The sequence below is a fragment of the Triticum urartu genome, chromosome 3A (assembly GCF_056163025.1).
Source record: "Triticum urartu cultivar PI428250 chromosome 3A, HENAU_Tu73, whole genome shotgun sequence".
NCBI lineage: Eukaryota > Viridiplantae > Streptophyta > Magnoliopsida > Poales > Poaceae > Triticum > Triticum urartu.
The window spans coordinates 529,105,969-529,120,247 of NC_141875.1; positions in this window are offsets into that span (position 1 = coordinate 529,105,969).

A 14,279-nucleotide genomic window follows, 5' to 3' on the forward strand; every position below is an offset into this window, starting at 1 on the left:
TGAGCGCTCCATACAACTAAAACCAAACCTCGAGTTTCCCCGAGGGGGCGCTGCACAGGGCTCTAGTTTGGACCAACACTCAGAGGAGCACTGGCCCGGGAGGGTAAAATAATGATGACCCTCAGGAGCGCGACTCCCAAGGAAAAAGAAAAGGCTAGGTGGCGAATGGTAAAACCAATGTTGGGCATTGGTGGAGGAGTTTTATTCAAGGCGAACTGTCAAGGGGTTCCCATTATAACCCAACCGCGTAAGGAACGCAAAATCCGGGAACATAACACCGATATGACGGAAACTAGGGCGGCAAGAGTGGAACAAAACACCAGGCATAAGGCTGAGCCTTCCACCCTTTACCAAGTATATAGATGCATTAATTAAATAAGAGATATTGTGATATCCCAACCAAATATCCATGTTCCAACAAGGAACATACTCCAATCTTCACCTGCAACTAACAACGCTGTAAGAGGGGCTGAGCAAAGCGGTAACATAGCCAAACAACGGTTTGCTAGGACAAGGTGGGTTAGAGGCTTGGCTTAACAATATGGGAGGCATGATAAGCAAGTGGTAGGTATCGCAGCATAGGCATAGCAAAAGAGCGAGCAACTAGCAAGCAAAGATAGAAGTGATTTCGAGGGTATGGTCATCTTGCCTGAAATCCCGCAAGGAAGAAGAACGAGTCCATGAAGAAGACAAACAAACATAGTCGAACGAATCCTCACAAACGCGGCGTTATCGGAACTAACCCGAAGAAGCAACACCGGAAAGAAGCAAACAACATAGTAAACAACCATCACATAAACATGGCATGATGCACAATCAAGTATGATGCATGTCTGGTTTAATGAAGCATGGCATGGCAAAGTGCACAAACAAAACTACAAGTTAAATGGAGCCGAATATGCAACGATTTGCATATTGACGGAACACCACATCAATTATTTAGTTCACTCCCGGTTAGGTACTCAACAATATTAAATGTTGTTAAGCATGTCAAGAGGTGAAGCATAACAAAACTATATCATCTAAACAATTTAAATGGGGCCGGATATAACAAATAACAAATCCGGTAAATCCCCATATGCCTTAGTAATTTATTGCAACAACAATTTAAACATTTTAATTGTTGTTATCATGATGCAGATGACATGAACAAGTTTATGCAATTTTTATTAAAAGTTGGCAAGAGCATTATGAAGCATTTGTCACCATGGCGGAACGAAAGGGGTGCCACAATAACGACAACTTGAGTGAGATACCAATGCAAACGAGAAGTGTGCGGATGTGTGGAACACGCAAGAGATGGGGAGTGATCCCGGATACCGGGTGTCCCACATGACGGTGGCATGGAAAAAGAGGGGCATCGCAAGCGACAACTCGATCACGGTGCAAAACACGAGCATCTCATACATCACATATGCATTAGTTCACGGGCGGTCGTCTCGGCGGTTATACCTTTCAGAGCGTGCATAGGGGATGGTTCTCGTTCGTAGAGGGAAGTAGGCGTTCTTGCAACGACAGTAGTGGAAGTAGTCGATCTCGCATGCTCTAGGGTCGACGGTAGAGGTCCTCGCGATCTCGACGACGGTAGTGGTACATGTTTATCGGTAGTCGAACATGACGATCCAGAGAGGGTACTTGGCAACATGTGCGTCGTCGGTAGTTGTACACAAACGTTGTCGGACTTGATGGGTTCACGGTCTCCGGACGTAGTGGTACACGTTCACGGAGTAGGTCGTACACGTCGTCGGTAGATGTTCACTTGACGGCCTTCAACAGCAGTAGTTGTTCTTGTTTCATCGTGGAAGTAGTTGCACATCTCATAGCGGTAATTGACGATTTCGGAGACGGCGGAAGACGAACTTGGTGGTCCTCGACGTCCTGGTACTTGGCGTTATTTTCGGTTCGGTGATCATTTTAGGCGTCGAGCGTCGTGAAGGAACTTGACGTTCTTAACGATTCCGAAGGCGGCGGTAGTGGAAGTAGTGGTTCCCATTCCATAGTCGAACTTGTCGAATCCGAACTCTTTGAGGGTCGTCGTGGTACTTGGCGCTTGCGGTTTTGATAGCTCGAAGGGGTGCTTGGCGTTCTCGGCCTTGCAGGTCGTGGTACTTGGCGTGGAGGTAAACCTCGGGCCGCCATTCATTGAAAACAAGGTGCACCAGGGAAGTTTAAGGCAGCGGCGGTAGCAACCGAGTTGACCGAAGGGTCGGCTCAAATAAGAGCTTCTCTGCCCAAGGAGGAGGCACAAGTGATGCAGAGCTGCAAGAGGAGCTTTGCCATAAACAGAGGCGGGCGGTCTTCGCGTGGAGATGGAGCCGGGGTAGGGGTCCGACGAGGTAGGTGTGCGGAGGTGGGCGCACCAGCGTTGCCGCACAAGGGTAGCAATGATCTTGCCGGCGTCAGGGACGAGGGCGGCTCCTCGGGGCTTCCTGTTACAGAGATGAGAGAGGGAGGGATTTGAGTCGGGAGAGAGGGTCAAAGAGAAAGGGAATCAGGGTAAGAAAACAGAGGTGTAGCAGGGGCGTCCTGGTCCGCTGGGCTACTCCGACGAGGTGGAACTCCGGTGCGGCACCCGAAGGCGATGGTAGTGAAAGAAACAGAGGCAGGGATAGGGCCCTGCTGGCGAGATCCGGCCGGGAACGGGCAAAGGCGGCGGAGGCCAGCCGGATCGGATGGTGGATGCGAGGGACTCTGGCAGGGGCTGCGTTGGGGAATCAGGCAGGAGGCGCTGCTGCCCTACTCCTCTGGCGGCGCTACGGGAGGAAGAGGGAGACGAGTGAGGAAGAGATGGGATCGGGGAGGGAGATGGATCGGGGCTACGTGCGTGCGTGGGTGGCGGCGATAACGGGAGGACCAGAGGGAGCGTGGGAGATGGGCTAGGGTTAGGATGGGGGGATGCCGGCTGGGCCTTGGCCCAAAGGCTGCCGGGTTAGAATGGGTCGTCCGCTGGACCTGAGCTAGGCTTCTCTCTTTCTCTCTCTTCTTCTTTTAAGAGAAAAGAAGTAGAGAGAAAAAAAAGGAGGGTTAAGGAAAGGATTTGTGCAAGGGGGCTATTTTCCCGGCCTCATAAAAATGAGTTTTATCCAAGAAAAATAGGAATGGACGCGTTTGCAAGAATTTAATTCAGATGGTTTGAACAAGGACTAGTAATTAGAAGGTCCAAAAAAATGTTGAGAATTTAGGTGGAGCTCCGGAAAATGATGAAAGAATAAATGGCAAGGTTCGTGGTCAAGCAGTGAGATAACAAAGGCATGGGGAAATTTGCAAGTGTGTTTTAGGTGATTCCATAAGAATGGATTATTTTATAATAGCTCCACTAATATCGGGAGGATATATTATAAAGAGAAGTCACCCTTCCCTCGATTTAAATGGATTAAAGATCCATACGATTTATTTAGTTGAGGTGCAAAGGATTTATGAGATGATGGCATGATGACATGATGCAATGCAAAAATAAAAGGGCAAGCACAAATGAAACACACAGCGAAACCCGGAATATAAGGAAGTCTTCTCGAGCATCGGTCTCGGGGCGTCACATAATGTCCAAAATAGTAGATAATATAGCATGGAGCAATCAAAAATTATAGATACGTTGGAGACGTATCAAGCATCCCCAAGCTTAATTCCTACTCGTCCTCGAGTAGGTAAATGACAAAAACAGAATTTTTGATGTGGATTGCTACTTGGCATATTTTCAATGTAATTCTGCTTAATTGTGGTATGAATATTCAGATCCGGAAGATTCAAGACAAAATTTCAATATTGACATAGAAATAATAATACTTCAAGCATACTAACTAAGCAATTATGTCTCTTCAAAATAACATGGCCAAAGAAAGTTATCCCTACAAAATCATATAGTCTGGCTATGCTCTATCTTCACCACACAAAATATTTAAATCATGCACAACCCCGATGACAAGCCAAGCAATTGTTTCATACTTTTTACATTCTCAAAACTTTTTCAATTTTCACGCACTACATGAGCGTGAGCCATGGATATAGCACTTTAGGTGGAATAGAATGGTGGTTGTGGAGGAGACAAAAAGGAGAAGATAGCCTCACATCAACTAGGCATATCGACGGGCCATGGAGATGCCCATCAATAGATATCAATGTGAGTGAGTAGGGATTGCCATGCAACGGATGCACTAGAGCTATGAGTATATGAAAGCTCAAAAATAAACTAAGTGGTTGTGCATCCAACTTGCTTGCTCACGAAGACCTAGGTCATTTTGAGGAAGCCCATCATTGGAATATACAAGCCAAGTTCTATAATGAAAAATTCCCACTAGTATATGAAAGTGATAACAAAGGAGACTCTCTATCATGAAGATCATGGTGCTACTTTGAAGCACACGTGTGGTAAAAGGATAGTTGCATTGTCCCTTCTCTCTTTTTCTCTCATTTTTTTATTTGGGCCTTTTCTCTTCCTCATTTTTTATGGCCTCTTTTTTTCGTCCGGGGTCTCATCCCGACTTGTGGGGGAATTATAGTCTCCATCATCCTTTCCTCACTTGGTACAATGCTCTAATAATGATGATCATCACACTTTTATTTACTTACAACTCAAGAATTACAACTCGATACTTAGAACAAGATATGACTCTATATGAATGCCTCCGGCGGTGTACCAGGATATGCAATGACTCATGAGTGACATGTATGAAAGAATTATGAACGGTGACTTTTCCACAAATACAATGTCAACTACATGATCATGCAAAGCAATATGACCATGATGAAGTGTGTCATGATAAACGTAATGGTGGAAATTTGCATGGCAATATATCTCAGAGGGTGGAGGGCGCGCCTGGGGGTAGGTATGCCCCCCTACCTCGTGGCCTCCCTGTTGGTTGCTTAACATAGGGTCCAAGTCTCCTGGATCATGTTCGGTTAGAAAATCACATTCCCGAAGGTTTCATTCCGTTTGGACTCCGTTTGATATTCCTTTTCTTTGAAACCCTAAAATAGGCACAAAAAACAGCAATTCTGGGCTGGGCCTCCAGTTAGTAGGTTAGTCCCAAAAATAATATAAAAGTGTATAATAAAGCCCAATAATGTCCAAAACAGTAGATAATATAGCATGGAGCAATCAAAAATAATAGATACGTTGGAGACGTATCAACCACCCAATCTTCAAATTTGATTGACGTCTCTGGATCGTCATGATACCCCGGATCACCATCATGAGAGTGATTCTCTGGTTGAGGAGGAGGACAACTAATGGACGCAACCTGATGCCTCCATCCATGTTCAAACGGCGATCAGCAAGAACTTGGTGTGATTTATGGGCTTAGAGTAATGAACTGCGGCTTACCCAGTCTACCGGATTGTATCCGGAGCAGCCATCTCAGATACTCATGCGAGCAAACTCTGGATTCGTCCCCCTTGAAGAGATCGGCCAGTATTTTGGACAGGGCCGCCGTGTTGTCTGGCCCCTACCGTTGGTGACATGTCACGTCATTGGTCCTGTTATAGCACCATAGAGGGTGACCCCGCTGATGTAGGGGTTGCACACATTGGGTGATGGCGATGGCCATAACTTTGATCATGGTCAGCTTGCTGCTAGTTAGCAGCCTGATCTTGGCCGACAGTGAGCACACCTCTTCACTATCCGGTTGGAAGTGCCTCTAGGCCGCCAGTTGTACCGCTTTACAGGCGGGTCATTGCTACCACTTGAGCTTGCGTTGATTTTTCCCTTGAAGAGGAAAGGGTGATGCAACAAAGTAGAGTAAGTATTTCCCTCGGCTTTTGAGAACCAAGCTATCAATCCAGTAGGAGACAATGCAACAAGCCACGGAATACCTGCACAAACAAACACCAACTTGCACCCAACGCAACAAAGGGGTTGTCAATCCCTTCGCGGTTATTTGCAAAGTGAGATATGATATAGATGGATAAACGGTAAAGTAATATTTTTGGTATTTTGGTTTATAGATCGGAAAGTAAAAGATTGCAAAGAAAGTAAATAGGGAACTAAAATTGTAGATCAGAAACTTATATGATGGAAAATAGACCCAGGGGCCATAGGTTTCACTAGAGGCTTCTCTCGAGATAGAAAATATTATGGTGGGTGAAGAAATTACTTCTGAGCAATTTAGAGAAAAGCGCAAAGTTATGATGATATCTAAGGCAATGATCATGAATACAGGCATCACGTCCATGTCAAAGTAGACCGAAACAATTTTGCATCTACCACTATTACTCCACACATCGACCGACTCCTGCCTGCATCTAGAGTATTAAGTTCATAAGAACAGAGTAACGCATTAAGTAAGATGACATGATGTAGCGAGATTAACTCAAGCAATATGATGAAAATCCCATCTTTATATCCTCGATGGCAACAATACAATACATGTCAGTTCCCCTTCTGTCCTTAGGATCGAGCACCGCAAGATTGAACCCAAAGCTAAGCACTTCTCCCATTGCAAGAAAAACCAATCTAGTTGGCCAAACCAAATCGATAGTTCGAAGTGACTTGGAAAGATATCAAATCATGCATATAAGAATTCAGAGGAGATTCAAATAATATTCATAGATAAGTTGATCATAAACCCACAATACATCAGATCTCGGCAAACACACCGCAAAAAAGTATTACATCGAATAGATCTCCAAGAACATCAAGGAGAACTTTGTATTGAGAATCAAAGAGAGAGAAGAAGCCATCTAGCTACCAGCTATGGAGCGTAGCACTACAAAAAAAGACACATCCGTGACATTTTGGGCCGAACGAAAAAAAATTATGTCATACATATGACACTTCTATGATGATAATTGTGACAAAACCCAGTATCATCATAGATGTGGTGGGCTCCTACTTCTATGACAAAAAATCATGACAGAAAATGGGCTTTTCATCCTGGCCGGCCGGAGACGCAGCTGCATGACATTCTTTGGGCTGTCCATGACGGAAAAAACCGTGGTAGAAGCGAGGGGGAGGAAAATTTTGGGGAGTTCCCGATTACGGTGGGAGGTCGGGGCCGAGCGATGCGCGTTTCTCTCGTACATGTACGCGCATGTGTGCGAGGCGTTGGCTCTAACTGAACCCGAGCGAGGCGTTGGGCTCTAACTGAACCCGAGTGATTGCACTGCAGGCTACGTGTTACTGAACCTGAGCGATCGATCGATGGCTGTTAACTGAACCCGATCGAGCGATTCCTTCGCTACTGCTGCTAACTGAAGCCGATCGATGGGATGAACAGTGAGAGTTGCGGGGGGTGGATGAATAGTGAGCGGTGGTGTTGCCTCTGGATGAACAGGACCCCGTGGTGTGGTGGAGGCCTGGATGAACAGTAGATGGTGGAGGGGTGCCCGTGGAGGGGTGGATGAACAGGACCCCATGGTGTGGAGGGCTGGATGAACAGTAGACGGTGGAGGGGTGGTTGAACAGGACCCCGTGGTGTGGAGGGCTGGATGAACAATAGACGGTGGAGGGGTGCCCGTGGAGGGGTGGTTGAACAGGACCCCGTGGTGTGGAGGGCTGGATGAACAGTAGACGGTGGTGGGGTGGTTGAACAGTAGCCAGTGGAGTAGCGCGCGGTGGAGGCTGGATGAATAGGAGCCCGTGGAGGCTGGATGAACAGGAGCCCGTGGAGGCTGGAGGAGGTCGACGGTGGAGATGAACAGTATCCCGTGGAGTCCCATTTTGCGGTACGCCACACCCCTCCCAATGAACAGGACCCCCGTTTTGACCGTAGCGCTCCAACACAAGTCCGTTTCCTCCGTTTTGTGGTACGCCACACCCCTCCCGATCAATAGGACCCCCATTTCGACCGTAGGAGGTCCGTTTCCTCCGTTTTGCGGTACGCTACACCCCTCCCGATCAACAGGACCCCCGTTTCGACCGTAGGAGGTCCGTTTCCTCCGTTTTGCGGTACACCACACCCCTCCCAATGAACAGGATCCCGTTTCAAACGTGGTCGGTCGAACACAAGGCCGTTTCCTCCGTTCTGCGGTACGCCAGGCCTCGTTTCCATCGCCTATTCCGTCCAAGCCCTCCCGATGAACACGACGCATTCCGTTGCCTCCCCATGAACACGACGCATTCCGTTGCCTCCCCATGAACACGACGACGACGCTGTTTCTCCGTTCCGACCCAGCCATGTACACGAGCCCTCGTCGTACGTATGCGCGAGTAGGCGTTCGAGACCCCGCCCGTATGTACACATACGTGGCCATATTTTCTTTCTTGCACCCTGACCGCTGTACGTACGTGTACATGCTACGTGCACGCCTCTTCTACGACACGTGCGCGCCTCTACATCGACCAGTATATATGTACGTACACGTTCGCGACCAGGTGGGTCCCGACTGTCAGGCACTTCCTTGCGTGCGAAGATGTAGCTGGTGGGTCCCAGCAGTCAGGGGGGCGAATCGTTTTGTTTTTTTTTTGCCCGGACGCACTTCCTTGCGTGCGAAGGTGTAGCTGGTGGGTCCCAGTAGTCAGGGGGAACGTTTTTTTCACGAAATACGATGGCCCGTCCGGTGGGTCCTCGCTGTCAGGTGGAGGAATAATTATTTTGCACGTAATAAGGAGGCACTTCCTTGCTGCGGCCGTGGACCCAGCTGTCAACCTCTCCACGTACAGTCCACGTCCGATGGAAGTCGTTCCTTGACCAAATTGACCACGCCGCGTCGAGAGCACCAGGGCGGTGGACGACGGCGAGGCCTAGGAAGGGGACGACGGGGACATCGTACGGTCACTGGAGCTAGAATCGTTCATATTGACTAAAGTTGACAAAGGCCCCCGTCCCAGTCAACTTAGTAGGCCCACAAGTCAGCCTCCCACCATGGTGGGTCCCAGCTAGCAGGGGAGTATTCATTTTTTTCGTGCATAATAAGGAGGCACTTCCGGTGGGTCCGAGCTGACAGCGGGGGGAACGTTTTTTTCGTGAAATACGCTGGCCCGTCCGATGGGTCCGAGCAGTCAGGGGGGAAACGTTTTTTTCACGAAATAAGGTGGCCCATCCGGTGGGTCCCTGCTGTAAGGTGGAGGAATAATTATTTTGCGCGTAATAAGGAGGCACTTCCTTGCGGCCGCCTGGACCCAGCTGTCAGCCTCTCCACGTATAGTACTCTTCCGATGGAAGTCGGTCGTTGACCACGTTGACCATGCCGCGCCGAGAGCACCAGGGTGGTGGTCTGGACGGCGACGAGGCCTAGGAAGGGGACGACACGGAGCTGGGGAAGACGCAACAGTGGAAGCCCGCGCGAAGAGGAGTACGAGGGTTCACTGGTTCGGCTGCGGTGTGAGGCTGCCGCCGCCGTAGAATAACAGGGGGTGTGGGTGAGTGGAGGGATGGCCTGGCCAGCGGTGGGAGTAGTATGGGGGCGGTGAGGCCTCCGCGACAGCACAGCCAGCCACAGGAGGCAGGAGCAGGCGGCACGACCGGCGCTGCTTTGGGTGGCTGGACCAAGAAGACCAGAGGTTGAAGAAGCACTACGGCCGTTGGATGGACATCGTACGGTCACTAAAGCTAGAAACGTTTATTATTGACTAAGTTGATAAAGCCCTTGGTACGCTCCAACTTAGTAGGCCCACAGCCAGCCTCCGAAACTGTGCGCCCCAGATGTCAGGGGGAGGAATCATTTTTTGGGCGGCCGAAGCTAAGAATATCCGAGATTGAAGAAGAAGCACGACATCCGTTGGATAGACATCCAACGGCCACTGCAGCTAGAACCATGTGTTGACTATAATAAGTTGGCAAAGCCTTGCATACGTGTCAACTTATTTTTTAGGGGATGCGTCACTTAGTAGGCCCACAAGTGTGTGGCAGAGAACTTATAGCCCATTTGCGTTTTGTAAGAATGTACAGCCCATTTTGAATTCTAATGGAATTTACAACAGCCCATTTATAGTTTGTTAAAAGTACAGCCCATTTTCTAGCTAGGACAATGATTAATAATTTCAACCAACCGTTGAAGACAGAATTCAGTAAAATTTCCCACATTTTGATGGGCTCTGAAATATTTTTATCCCGAAATTTCTAGTCAGATTAAATATAAATTTGTATTACGTAAAAATCCAACGAAACATTGCGTGCGCAACAATGAAAATTTAAGATTTTCAAAATCCATAAATAATATTTTATAAACTAATTTCGTGTTTGGTGCATTTTTTTATAGTTACTGCCCAGCTTTATAATTAGATCCCATTTATTATATTTTAAAGCCCATTTTCCTAGGAAAGATTTGTAGCCCAGTAGGGCGAACAATAACAAGTTGACCTTGCCTGGGTATTCCTCAAAAAGACGTATAGCTGGGCTAGCCATTTTCATCTTGAAAAAATTAGTATCTGGGCTGCATATCTGGCCTGGGCTAGACGGGCCACAGCCCGCCCAGTTTATACCCTGCTCTCCTCTAAACAACAACGAAATCATCGCCAAGAAAGACTCTGCAGTGCTCACACCTCAAAAACACAAATACTGCTCGAGCTGCTTGGTCCCAGCTGTCGGCCGCACCTTGTGCAATTCTCTCGTTTATATTGACTACACAGGTTGACAATGGTGTGGGACCGTGATGTCAGGAAACCAGGAGAAAGCAAAAAAAATATAGTTGTACATAATAAGGAGGCACTTGCGTACATACGGCTATGGCCCTAGTGGGTCCCTAGTGTCATCCAGTCAAAATAAAGTCATCTCCTGAATCCTCATGTTCATTGACGATGTTAACAATGCTCGGCGCCATGGCGAGCGCAAAAACTCGAAGGACAATGGAGAGGGCCTCGCGGGCCCTACGGATGGTCTGATACAGCGCCCGCTACTCATTCAGGAAGCCAGGATCATCGGACACCTATGAGCACCTTCGAGAAACTGAGACGGCATGAAACGGTAAGGCCGCGCTTGGGAGCTCTGGTTTATTTCAAACCTGTATTAACATACAAGTGTAATTTACTCGTCATTGAAAACAACGCGTAAAATACAGGCGTAATGAAACCGAGGGCCCGAGGTCTATAAGTAAAACCGGCGGGTTACGCGTGTAATTTGAGAGACCAGTGTATATTTTACGAGCACTACTAATGGACGACATTACCAAATGATACATGCACGACGTGCGTATCATGCCATCCATGGGCAAGGCTGAAACGGCAGCTAACGGCTGGATTACCAATCGTCCGAGTGTCGTTCAGCGTTTTTATCGTGTGTCAAGTACTTCCGATATTTTACTAGTCAAAATCGACCAACCAAGCGCCTTCTCCTGAGACCATCTGCTTTAATTTACAAGCGTCAGTTTTACAAGCGGTTTTGGTTGGAAAACGACGATCCAATCACGGCCTAATATCATGAGTTGGTCGGAAGATCATATGGTTTCACGTCTAACCTACCCGACTTGGCGTATAGGCTATGAATGAAACATCAGACGATGAACTTCTTAAGCACGGAAACAATAGAAGAGGATGATCTTCTTAACAAGCAAATCACTGGCATTAGATCGACATGCAAAACAATACGAAGCATTATTCTCAGGAGGCACGGTGAACAGCTCGTGATGCCGCATGCCACAACATTCCAAGCTCAACTTTGCAATGAAACACAAGGCCTGGCATTACATAGAAAATATTCAAAACAAACTCTTAACACAGGAATATCTCAGCAGAGTAACTATTTACTTCTAAACTAAACACAGGAATAGGAAAAAACACTCGACGCTGCTCACAGCAAGGGCGTCCCACTCAAAAATATCAAATCCATGTCTTCTGGCTAACATCAATGAGCAAATTTTGACAAGGTTTTCCAATTCCAATATATTAAACTAACGTCTTCTTGCTAACATCAATGATTAAACTTTGACAAGCTTTTCCCATTCAAAATATGTAATGCCTATGATCGTGTAGTCCTGTCGTAGCTTTTGTACTTGTTTGGGCACTTTTTGCCCAGGGCACTCCATGTGTTGTTAAATTGCCAATGGTCTCTGCAGACTAGTCATGTCACCGGTGTCTAATAATACTCTGTAAAGCTTCTCGGTCATTCCTTCTGTAATGTAGCGCAGACAGTGACTGCTTCTTTCTACAAAGTGGAACGACCAACTAGACCCAGTAATGCAGCAGTTTGCCTTATACATTGGCTCCTTTTGTGCAGTTCAACTAAAATTGAAGTCGGAATAAAACTGAGCTTTAATTTTGATATCCATGTAAGCAACAATAGGTATAAGGGAAACAATTACTAAGAAATAATGGTTGATGACTTGTACTCCCAGAAGAAAAGCATCTACTGATCTACTTTATCTTAATGGGAAACAAAGCAAGAGAGTAGCAATTCTCCATCAGTGTGATTCATTCATATTGACTGAGACATTATCTTAACAATGCCTTGTTTCAACATGTATAAAGAACGACAAAGCTTATAAAGGGGGTGATGCTGAATTTGTTGTAACAAAGCAACAAGCATCATGTCTGGGTTGGTCCCATTTTTGTTCACTACTTAATGGGAAAAGACAGCAATACAATAGCTTCAATTCATCATTTATTTAAAACAGTACCAATACAAGTAGCACAGCATCTCAAAACACACTGCACGATCATGTGGATGAAGTCAAGTACCAACCTATCATGACGCACACAAGATCACATACGAATCTGCCAACACGAATAGGAAATCCAATCTCGTTTTGTGCAGTTGCATTGAAATCAAGCAAAGTGTTTCGCGTAGCGAAGCAAAATGTCACAATAGCAACAAGTTGAATAGATATCCCTGTATAAACAGAGGCCAAAAAGGAATCAATTACTGGCTAATAAAGGAGGATGAAACATGCGGCCACAAAAATGGTAATCCCGCCAATCCCTAACAAGTGTTGCAGTTTTGAAATAAGATTCAGTAGTTAATTCTGAGAGTGGCATCAATTACTGGCTTATAAAGGGGGTGATGCTGAATTTGTTGTAACAAAGCAACAAGCATCATGTCTGGGTTGGTCCCATTTTTGTTCACTACTTAATGGGAAAAGGCAGCAATACAATAGCTTCAATTCATTATTTATTTAAAACAGTACCAATACAAGTAGCACAGCATCTCAAAGCACACTGCACAATCATGTGGATGAAGGCCTGCACTGACCTTTCATGAGACGACCAACATAAAATACGAATCTACCAACACAAATAGGAAATCCAATCAAGTTTTGTGCAGTTGCACTGAAATCAAGCAAAGTTGCCGGTGCGACATTTAAGTTTTCTATAGCAACAAGTTTAATAGATATCCCTGTTTTAAGAGGCAAAAAAGAAAACAATTACTGGCTAATAAAGGAGGATGAAACATGCGGCCACAAAAAGAAGCATCTACCTTATCTTGATGGAAAACAAAGTATAGGACAGTAGCATTTCTAAAACGGTTGCATTGATTCATATTAACAGAGAAATTCTTTTAAAACAGATCAGTAGTTAATTCTGAGATTAACAACAGCAAAATAGCTGCATGGGACATGCCAGCACCATGTGCGTCCACACGTATAAATGGGTGATGCAGAGTATGTAGCCAAGCAGCATATATGCGGTGGTCCCATATTTGTTCTCTTTGAACCTTCTTCCTATGTGAGGGCAGCAAATCTAGTCATGCACAAACTACCCGACCCCCCCAGTTTCTTTCCCTTTTCAACAAAGAGATCGGTTCCTTACAGATGTGTGTACTGGGTTACCCCCTTTTTCCCTTTTCGACCTACAAAGTGGCTGGATAGCCAGTCTATACTACTTTCCGCCCCTCCTTTCCTCATTGAACCACGTCCTAGATTATTGCTCCAGCCCACCGCACCCTTCTTTCCTCTTTGAACCACGACCTAGATTCGACTACAGATCGAAAAAGATCCACATGCAGCTAGAGCAACGACGGTTTCAAAGAAACTTATACCTTAGGGTCGTCGGGATGTGGCAAGGCGTGCGGCGGGAGGCCGGATCTGCCCACATTATGTACGGCAGCGAGGAAGAAGGGGTCGGTGGCCCTTCCACATAGGCGCTAGGTGAAAGAGAACAGCGCAGCCGGCAGTGGATTTCCTCCCTCGCCGAAGGCGATAGAGTGAACGTTGCACCTCCTCCCCTTCCCGGTGCGACGGGATACGGATGCCTCCTTCACCAGCTGTGAGGGGGGAGAGAGAGACAAGAGGCCAACGCAGTCTTGTTTAGATCTGGTGAAGAGAGGGTGAGAGACTGTGAATATAGCAAACCCTAGCAAATGAACGCTGAGCCTCCAGCGTGTAACATATATGTAGTGCGGCGAGCGTGTGGAGAGTGCAATCCCTAGCGAACAAGCGCTGAGGCTCCCGCTTATATATATACTACTGTAGTA